This window comes from Dendropsophus ebraccatus, unplaced genomic scaffold (assembly GCF_027789765.1).
Source record: "Dendropsophus ebraccatus isolate aDenEbr1 unplaced genomic scaffold, aDenEbr1.pat pat_scaffold_1809_ctg1, whole genome shotgun sequence".
Taxonomy (NCBI): Eukaryota; Metazoa; Chordata; class Amphibia; order Anura; family Hylidae; genus Dendropsophus; species Dendropsophus ebraccatus.
In genome coordinates, this window is record NW_027209240.1 from 12501 (window position 1) to 23165 (window position 10665).

General features: G+C 53.0%; 1 pseudogene; it reads left to right on the plus strand.

Annotated features, from left to right (window-relative positions):
- Nucleotides 1–98, plus strand: part of LOC138775593 (nuclear receptor-binding protein 2-like) — a 12103-nt pseudogene extending 12005 nt beyond the window's left edge.
- The last annotated feature ends 10567 nt before the right edge of the window (nt 99–10665 follow it).

Below are 10665 nucleotides of genomic sequence, written 5' to 3' on the forward strand. Positions count from 1 at the left end.
ATGTCTGCCGGAGAACTACAACCCCCAACAGGGCATCCCACCCATAGCACAAGGGCCGCAGGGTGATGTAAGAGCACAGTGTATATAGTGTCCCTAAAATGGGGGGGGGGGGGGTATATAGGGTGAGAGGAGGGAGGATGGCGGTGGTATATAGGGTGAAGAGGGAGGATGGCGGTGGTATATAGGGTGAGAGGAGGGACGATGGCGGTGGTATATAGGGTGAGAGGAGGGAGGATGGTGGTGGTATATAGGGTGAGAGGAGGGAGGATGGCGGTGGTATATACGGTGAGAGGAGGGAGGATGGCGGTGGTATATAGGGTGAGAGGAGGAAGGATGGCGGTGGTATATAGGGTGAGAGGAGGGAGGATGGCGGTGGTATATAGGGTGAGAGGAGGGAGGATGGCGGTGGTATATAGGGTGAGGAGGGAGGATGGCGGTGGTATATAGGGTGAGAGGAGGGAGGATGGCGGTGGTATATAGGGTGAGAGGAGGAGGGAGGATGGCGGTGGTATATAGGGTGAGAGGAGGGAGGATGGCGGTGGTATATAGGGTGAGAGGAGGGAGGATGGCGGTGGTATATAGGGTGAGAGAAGGGAGGATGGCGGTGGTATATAGGGTGAGAGGAGGAGGGAGGATGGCGGTGGTATATAGGGTGAGAGAAGGGAGGATGGCGGTGGTATATAGGGTGAAGAGGGAGGATGGCGGTGGTATATAGGGTGAGAGGAGGGAGGATGGCGGTGGTATATAGGGTGAGAGGAGGGAGGATGGCGGTGGTATATAGGGTGAGAGGAGGAGGGAGGATGGCGGTGGTATATAGGGTGAGAGGAGGGAGGATGGCGGTGGTATATAGGGTGAAGAGGGAGGATGGCGGTGGTATATAGGGTAAGAGGAGGGAGAATGGCGGTGGTATATAGGGTGAGAGGAGGGAGGATGGCGGTGGCATAAAGGGTGAGAGGAGGGAGGATGGCGGTGGTATATAGGGTGAGAGGAGGGAGGATGGCGGTGGTATATAGGGTGAGAGAAGGGAGGATGGCGGTGGTATATAGGGTGAGAGAAGGGAGGATGGCGGTGGAATATAGGGTGAGAGAAGGGAGGATGGCGGTGGTATATAGGGTGAGAGGAGGAGGGAGGATGGCGGTGGTATATAGGGTGAGAGGAGGGACGATGGCGGTGGTATATAGGGTGAGAGAAGGGAGGATGGCGGTGGTATATAGGGTGAGAGGAGGAGGGAGGATGGCGGTGGTATATAGGGTGAGAGAAGGGAGGATGGCGGTGGTATATAGGGTGAAGAGGGAGGATGGCGGTGGTATATAGGGTGAGAGGAGGGAGGATGGCGGTGGTATATAGGGTGAGAGGAGGGAGGATGGCGGTGGTATATAGGGTGAGAGGAGGGAGGATGGCGGTGGTATATAGGGTGAGAGGAGGGAGGATGGTGGTGGTATATAGGGTGAGAGGAGGGAGGATGGCGGTGGTATATAGGGTGAAGAGGGAGGATGGCGGTGGTATATAGGGTAAGAGGAGTGAGAATGGCGGTGGTATATAGGGTGAGAGGAGGGAGGATGGCGGTGGCATAAAGGGTGAGAGGAGGGAGGATGGCGGTGGTATATAGGGTGAGAGGAGGGAGGATGGCGGTGGTATATAGGGTGAGAGAAGGGAGGATGGCGGTGGTATATAGGGTGAGAGAAGGGAGGATGGCGGTGGTATATAGGGTGAGAGAAGGGAGGATGGCGGTGGAATATAGGGTGAGAGAAGGGAGGATGGTGGTGGTATATAGGGTGAGAGGAGGAGAGAGGATGGCGGTGGTATATAGGGTGAGAGAAGGGAGGATGGCGGTGGTATATAGGGTGAAGAGGGAGGATGGCGGTGGTATATAGGGTGAAGAGGGAGGATGGCGATGGTATATAGGGTGAAGAGGGAGGATGGCGGTGGTATATAGCGTGAGAGGAGGAGGGAGGATGGCGGTGGTATATAGCGTGAGAGGAGGAGGGAGGATGGCGGTGGTATATAGCGTGAGAGGAGGAGGGAGGATGGCGGTGGTATATAGGGTGAGAGGAGGGAGGATGGCGGTGGTATATAGGGTGAGAGGAGGGAGGATGGCGGTGGTATATAGGGTGAGAGGAGGGAGGATGGCGGTGGTATATAGGGTGAGAGGAGGGACGATGGCGGTGGTATATAGGGTGAGAGGAGGGACGATGGCGGTGGTATATAGGGTGAGAGGAGGGACAATGGCGGTGGTATAAAGGGTGAAGAGGGAGGATGGTGGTGGTATATAGGGTGAGAGGAAGGAGGATGGCGGTGGTATATACGGTGAAGAGGGAGGATGGCGATGGTATATAGGGTGAATAGGGAGGATGACTGTGTTATATACGATGAGAGGAGGGAGAATGGCGGTGGTATGTACGATGAGAAGAGGGAGGATGGCGGTGGTATATAGGGTGAGAGGAGGAGGGAGGATGGCGGTGGTATATAGGGTGAGAGGAGGGAGGATGGCGGTGGTATATAGGGTGAGGAGGGAGGATGGCGGTGGTATATAGGGTGAGCGGAGGAGGGAGGATGGCGGTGGTATATAGGGTGAGAGAAGGGAGGATGGCGGTGGTATATAGGGTGAGAGGAGGAGGGAGGATGGCGGTGGTATATAGGGTGAGAGGAGGAGGGAGGATGGCGGTGGTATATAGGGTGAGAGGAGGGAGGATGGCCGTGGTATATAGGGTGAGAGGAGGGACGATGGCGGTGGTATATAGGGTGAGAGGAGGGACGATGGCGGTGGTATATAGGGTGAGAGGAGGGACGATGGCGGTGGTATATAGGGTGAGAGGAGGGACGATGGCGGTGGTATATAGGGTGAGAGGAGGAGGGAGGATGGCGGTGGTATAAAGGGTGAAGAGGGAGGATGGCGGTGGTATATAGGGTGAGAGGAAGGAGGATGGCGGTGGTATATAGGGTGAAGAGGGAGGATGGCGATGGTATATAGGGTGAAGAGGGAGGATGACGGTGTTATATACGATGAGAGGAGGGAGAATGGCGGTGGTATGTACGATGAGAAGAGGGAGGATGGCGGTGGTATATAGGGTGAGAGGCGGAGGGAGGATAGCGGTGGTATATAGGGTGAGAGGAGGAGGGAGGATGGCGGTGGTATATAGGGTGAGAGGAGGAGGGAGGATGGCGGTGGTATAAAGGGTGAAGAGGGAGGATGGCGGTGGTATATAGGGTGAGAGGAAGGAGGATGGCGGTGGTATATAGGGTGAAGAGGGAGGATGGCGATGGTATATAGGGTAAAGAGGGAGGATGACGGTGTTATATACGATGAGAGGAGGGAGAATGGCGGTGGTATGTACGATGAGAAGAGGGAGGATGGCGGTGGTATATAGGGTGAGAGGCGGAGGGAGGATAGCGGTGGTATATAGGGTGAGAGGAGGAGGGAGGATGGCGGTGGTATATAGGGTGAGAGGAGGAGGGAGGATGGCGGTGGTATATAGGGTGAGAGGAGGAGGGAGGATGGCGGTGGTATATAGGGTGAGAGAAGGGAGGATGGCGGTAGTATATAGGGTGAGAAGAGGAGGGAGGATGGCGGTGGTATATAGGGTGAGAGAAGGGAGGATGGCGGTGGTATATAGCGTGAGAGGAGGAGGGAGGACAGCGGTGGTATATAGGGTGAGAGGAGGAGGGAGGATGACGGTGTTATATACGATGAGAGGAGGGAGAATGGCGGTGGTATGTACGATGAGAAGAGGGAGGATGGCGGTGGTATATACGGTGAGAAGAGGGAGGATGGCGGTGGTATATAGGGTGAGAGGAGGAGGGAGGATGGCGGTGGTATATAGGGTGAGAGGAGGAGGGAGGATGGCGGTGGTATATAGGGTGAAGAGGGAGGATGGCGGTGGTATATAGGGTGAGAGGAGGGACGATGGCGGTGGTATATAGGGTGAAGAGGGAGGATGGCGGTGGTATATAGGGTGAGAGGAGGGAGGATGGTGGTGGTATATAGGGTGAGAGGAGGGAGGTTGGCGGTGGTATATAGGGTGAGAGGAGGGAGGATGGTGGTGGTATATAGGGTGAGAGGAGGGAGGATGGCGGTGGTATATAGGGTGAGAGGAGGGAGGTTGGCGGTGGTATATAGGGTGAGAGGAGGATGGCGGTGGTATATAGAGGGAAGAGGAGTAACAGGTTATATCCACTGTAAGGATTGTGCGCTGATTTTATGTCATGTGACATCCTGTTATAATAAAGTAACTAATAATAATGACAGCGGTGGGTACTGTGTACGTTATATAGAAACCATCTGGACTGAGAACTGTGCCCCCCATATCCCCCATCCTGCTCCTGGCATCTGGATTTGTAAGTGTGTCAGCAGAAATCCTGAACACGGTGGTGAAAATCATCTGTGAGCTGCCCCCCCCCCTAACACACACACACACTGATGACATCATCTGTGAGCTTCCCCCCCACACACACACACTGATGACATCATCTGTGAGCTGCCCCCCCCCACACACACACTGATGACATCATCTGCGAGCTGCCCCCCCCCACACACACACACACACTGATGACATCATCCGTAAGCTTCCCCCAGCACTGATGACCTCATCTGTAAGCTGCCCCCCCACTGATGACCTCATCTGTAAGCTGCCCCCCCACTGATGACCTCATCTGTAAGCTGCCCCCCACTGATGACCTCATCTGTAAGCTGCCCCCCCACTGATGACCTCATCTGTAAGCTGCCCCCCCCCACTGATGACCTCATCTGTAAGCTGCCCCCCCACTGATGACCTCATCTGTAAGCTGCCCCCCAGCACTGATGACCTCATCTGTAAGCTGCCCCCCAGCACTGATGACCTCATCTGTAAGCTGCCCCCCCACACACACACACACACACACTGATGACATCATCTGTGAGCTGTAGAAGAATTGATTAAATACAACTAAATACTATTAACTGGGAAGACTATAACTTAAAACATAACTTTTAATAGAACTTTTTAAGAATGTGCCATAGGTGATTAAAACTTGGGGTGTATCTACTAGTGATCAATGACGTTATTATAGAGTGATATTCACATTAGAGTTAAAGTGAATAGTAAAGAGCCACAACGGGATCCAGTGTCATCGTACAGTCCCAACAGCCCCGGTCTGTACCATCCAAGGACCCGGAATCGGAGTTATATGCTGGGTAAATATACCCCTGCTCAATGGTGTCCGTGAGTTGGGTCACTTGGAATAGACGGTATCAGAGATATATGGCCGATATAGGACAGTGATAGACACCTAATTCCCAATTGCGGCTCGTACCGATGTTGAGCGGTAGCCTTGCGGCTTAGCCGTTCTGTCCGGTATTTTGCCTATTCAATCTATATTGTGATCAATTCACTAATACACCCCAGCTAAAAACATATAACAAACACCCTCCACCACCCAACGTTTCACCACATAGATAGTGGCTTTCTCAAGGGACAGAACTATCTGTAGAGCTGTAGAAGAATTGATCAGGGCATACACCAAGTAGAGTTCTGCTTATTTTATTGGTGCAGTATATACTCCTGTACTCTACTGGTCGTGCTACTGCTCTGAGACGAGTCCTACCACGGGCACCACCAGCCTTACAGAGTGCCGTCTCTCACTACTACACTGCGTCATCTGTGAGCTGCCCCCCCCACTGATGACATCATCTGTGAGCTGACACCCCACTGATGACATCATCTGTGAGCTGACACCCCCCCCACACACACACACTGATGACATAATCTGTGATCTGCCCCCCCACACTGATGACATCATCTGTGAGCTGACACCCCCCCCCCCACTGATGACATCATCTGTGAGCTGACACCCCCCCCCCACTGATGACATCATCTGTGAGGTGACACCCCACACTGATGATGACATCATCTGTGAGCTGACACCTCCCACACTGATGACATCATCTGTGAGATGCCCGCCCTCCCCCCCCCCCCCCCCTCTCGTCTACATCTATCAGCCATGGCTGTACTGTACAGAGTTACCCCATTGCCCGGGGGGAGGGGTACCTGGGGAGAAGTCACATCCTGTAAACATTGCGTCCCCCGAGTCTCTCTGCTTCCCATCTCCTATAATAGAATAGTCAGATAGCGCCGCCATAGAGGTGATAGTGACGTCACGGTATATGTCCTCCTGGGTCCCAGCACACGCCCAGGATACACTTATACAGAACAGTTTACAGACATTTCATAATGTTGCAGTACACGGTAATAACAATGCTTTGTTAGCAAGGTGCACATAATAGTATTACCGCAGGTATACAAGGATATAGCTTCTGTGAGGTAAGGGGTATACCGAGGATATAGCTCCTGTGAGGTAAGGGGTATACCGAGGATATAGCTTCTGTGAGGTAAGGGGTATACCGAGGATATAGCTTCTGTGAGGTAAGGCGTATACCGAGGATATAGCTTCTGTGAGGTAAGGGGTATACCGAGGATATAGCTTCTGTGAGGTAAGGCGTATACCGAGGATATAGCTTCTGTGAGGTAAGGGGTATACCGAGGATATAGCTTCTGTGAGGTAAGGCGTATACCGAGGATATAGCTTCTGTGAGGTAAGGGTTATACAGAGGATATAGCTTCTGTGAGGTAAGGCGTATACTGAGGATATAGCTTCTGTGAGGTAAGGGGTATACGGAGGATAAAGCTTCTGTGAGGTAAGGCGTATACTGAGGATATAGCTTCTGTGAGGTAAGGGGTATACGGAGGATAAAGCTTCTGTGAGGTAAGGCTTATACCGAGGTTATAGCTTCTGTGAGGTAAGGGGTATACCGAGGTTATAGCTTCTGTGAGGTAAGGCTTATACCGAGGACATACCTTCTCTATAGTGTGGCTGTCTGCCAGGTATACAGAGACAACCTGATTACATTGCTTCCAGCGCTATATGGTAATGGCTGCCATCTGGTCCTGAGGCCGGGCTTCGCAGTTATCGCATGTCTATGGGACTTCTGCCAAGGCTGAGGCTATTTTGGACATGCGCAGTACAGCGGATAGAGGATGTGCACTGCTAGGCCCCGCCTCAGGATGGCGATCACATGACAAAGAGCTGAGAACCACACCCATAGGGGTGTGGCTACAGTGATACCCAGGACCGTGACTAGCTGGAGCAGGAGATACGCCCAGATGACTAGCTGGAGCAGGAGATACGCCCAGATGACTAGCTGGAGCAGGAGATACGCCCAGATGACTAGCTGGAGCAGGAGATACGCCCAGATGACTAGCTGGAGCAGGAGATACGCCCAGATGACTAGCTGGAGCAGGAGATACGCCCAGATGACTAGCTGGAGCAGGAGATACGCCCAGATGACTAGCTGGAGCAGGAGATACGCCCAGATGACTAGCTGGAGCAGGAGATACGCCCAGATGACTAGCTGGAGCAGGAGATACGCCCAGATGACTAGCTGGAGCAGGAGATAAGCCCAGATGACTAGCTAGGAGCCATTACCATACAGCGTGGGAAGCAATGGAACCGGCAGCCACGCTGTACACATGCAGAATGCGTTATAAGAGGTAATAAGGCCCCATTCACACAGAGCCTGGCCTACACTTGAAATCCCACCATATTTGCTGAGTGTGAACGGGCCCTTACAGTATAACCGTTTTTAGGTAATTGGTTCCTACAGATAGGCCACACAATAGTAAAAGCCGTGGTGGGAGAACATAGAGGAGTGATGGCTAATTACATATCCTCTATCTCCTCTCTACCTCCTCCGCCTCTCTACTGCCTCCTCCTCTCTATCTCCTCCTCCTCTCTACCTCCTCCCCTACTCCTCCTCCCTAGTCCCTACCCCTTCCTCCTCTACCTCCTCCTCCCTACCGACTCCTTTTCCTCCTCTCTACCTCCTCCTCCCTACCGCCTCCTCCTCCTCCTCTCTACCTCCTCCTCTCTACCTCCTCCTCCCTACCGCCTCCTCCTCCTCCCTACCGCCTCCTCCTCTCTACCACCTCCCTACAGTAGTGGATTATAATAGGGGCATTCTGGGCAGCAGCCCGGGGCCCTGAGCTCCTGGGGGGCCCATGACCACCCAAAGAGACTTATACTTTCAGTGGTGTACTGTCTCCTGGCTACACTTCCGCCATGATTTGCTAAAAATCACAGTTTTTTATGGCAATTTTGCACAAATCATTATAACATTATCTGTCCTGTACTATGAACGCCAGGCTAGTGCCGCCATAGTTACAGTGGGGTCGGGGGGACCAGGCTAGTGCTGCCATAGTTACAGTGGGGTGGGGGGGCCCAGGCTAGTGCTGCCATAGTTACAGTGGGGTGGGGGGGCCCAGGCTAGTGCCGCCATAGTTACAGTGGGATGGGGGGGGCCCAGGCTAGTGCTGCCATAGTTACAGTGGGGTGGGGGGGCCCAGGCTAGTGCCGCCATAGTTACAGTGGGATGGGGGGGCCCAGGCTAGTGCTGCCATAGTTACAGTGGGGTGGGGGGGCCCAGGCTAGTGCCGCCATAGTTACAGTGGGATGGGGGGGCCCAGGCTAGTGCTGCCATAGTTACAGTGGGGTGGGGGGCCCAGGCTAGTGCCGCCATAGTTACAGTGGGGTGGGGGGGCCCAGGCTAGTGCCGCCATAGTTACAGTGGGATGGGGGGCCCAGGCTAGTGCTGCCATAGTTACAGTGGGGGGGGGGGGGCCCAGGCTAGTGCCGCCATAGTTACAGTGGGATGGGGGGGCCCAGGCTAGTGCAGCCATAGTTACAGTGGGGTGGGGGGGCCCAGGCTAGTGCTGCCATAGTTACAGTGTGGTGGGGGGGCCCAGGCTAGTGCTGCCATAGTTACAGTGGGGTGGGGGGGCCCAGGCTAGTGCTGCCATAGTTACAGTGGGGTGGGGGGGGCCCAGGCTAGTGCTGCCATAGTTACAGTGGGGTGGGGGGGCCCAGGCTAGTGCCGCCATAGTTACAGTGGGTGAACAGCCCGGGGCCTATGGGAAAGTTAATCCTCCCCTGATCTCCTATCTCTCTCTCTCCGTCTCTGCCATATGGGATACATAAGGGTTAACACAACTTGCTGGCAGGATCGGGCTTCCTCCTTTCTTCACAATGTCGGATTCTCCTTTTATCTCAGAACAATCTGGATTTTATTTGTTCTTGCAATTTCTGGAAAACAAAAGGCGAAGCCAAGAATGTGCAGAGAAAACTTCTTGCAGATCCTAAGCTGCGTCCACTGCGACCCCAGACCAGCGGGGGGGGCCAAACCACGTCCAGGAAGAGGGGATACATCCGCCCTATAGACACCGTACAGGATACATCCGCCCTATAGATACCGTACAGGATACATCCCCCCTATAGATACCGTACAGGATACATCCCCCCTATAGATACCGTACAGGATACATCCGCCCTATAGACACCGTACAGGATACATCCGCCCTATAGATACCGTACAGGATACATCCGCCCTATAGATACCGTACAGGATACATCCGCCCTATAGATACCGTACAGGATACATCCCCCCTATAGATACCGTACAGGATACATCCGCCCTATAGATACCGTACAGGATACATCCGCCCTATAGATACCGTACAGGATACATCTCCCCTATAGATACCGTACAGGATACATCTCCCCTATAGATATCGTACAGGATACATCCCCCCTATAGATACCGTACAGGATACATCCGCCCTATAGATACCGTACAGGATACATCCCCCCTATAGATACCGTACAGGATACATCCGCCCTATAGATACCGTACAGGATACATCTCCCCTATAGATACCGTACAGGATACATCCGCCCTATAGACACCGTACAGGATACATCCGCCCTATAGATACCGTACAGGATACATCTCCCCTATAGATACCGTACAGGATACATCCCCCCTATAGATACCGTACAGGATACATCTCCCCTATAGATACCGTACAGGATACATCCGCCCTATAGATACCGTACAGGATACATCTGCCCTATAGATACCGTACAGGATACATCCGCCCTATAGATACCGTACAGGATACATCTCCCCTATAGATACCGTACAGGATACATCTCCCCTATAGATACCGTACAGGATACATCTCCCCTATAGATACCGTACAGGATACATCCGCCCTATAGATACCGTACAGGATACATCCGCCCTATAGATACCGTACAGGATACATCTCCCCTATAGATACCGTACAGGATATATCCGCCCTATAGATACCGTACAGGATACATCCGCCCTATAGATACCGTACAGGATACATCTCCCCTATAGATACCGTACAGGATACATCCGCCCTATAGATACTGTACAGGATACATCTCCCCTATAGATACCGTACAGGATACATCTCCCCTATAGATACCGTACAGGATACATCTCCCCTATAGATACCGTACAGGATACATCCCCCCTATAGATACCGTACAGGATACATCCGCCCTATAGATACCGTACAGGATACATCCGCCCTATAGATACCGTACAGGATACATCCGCCCTATAGATACCGTACAGGATACATCTCCCCTATAGATACCGTACAGGATACATCCGCCCTATAGATACCGTACAGGATACATCCGCCCTATAGATACCGTACAGGATACATCTCCCCTATAGATACCGTACAGGATACATCTCCCCTATAGATACCGTACAGGATACATCCGCCCTATAGATACCGTACAGGATACATCCCCCCTATA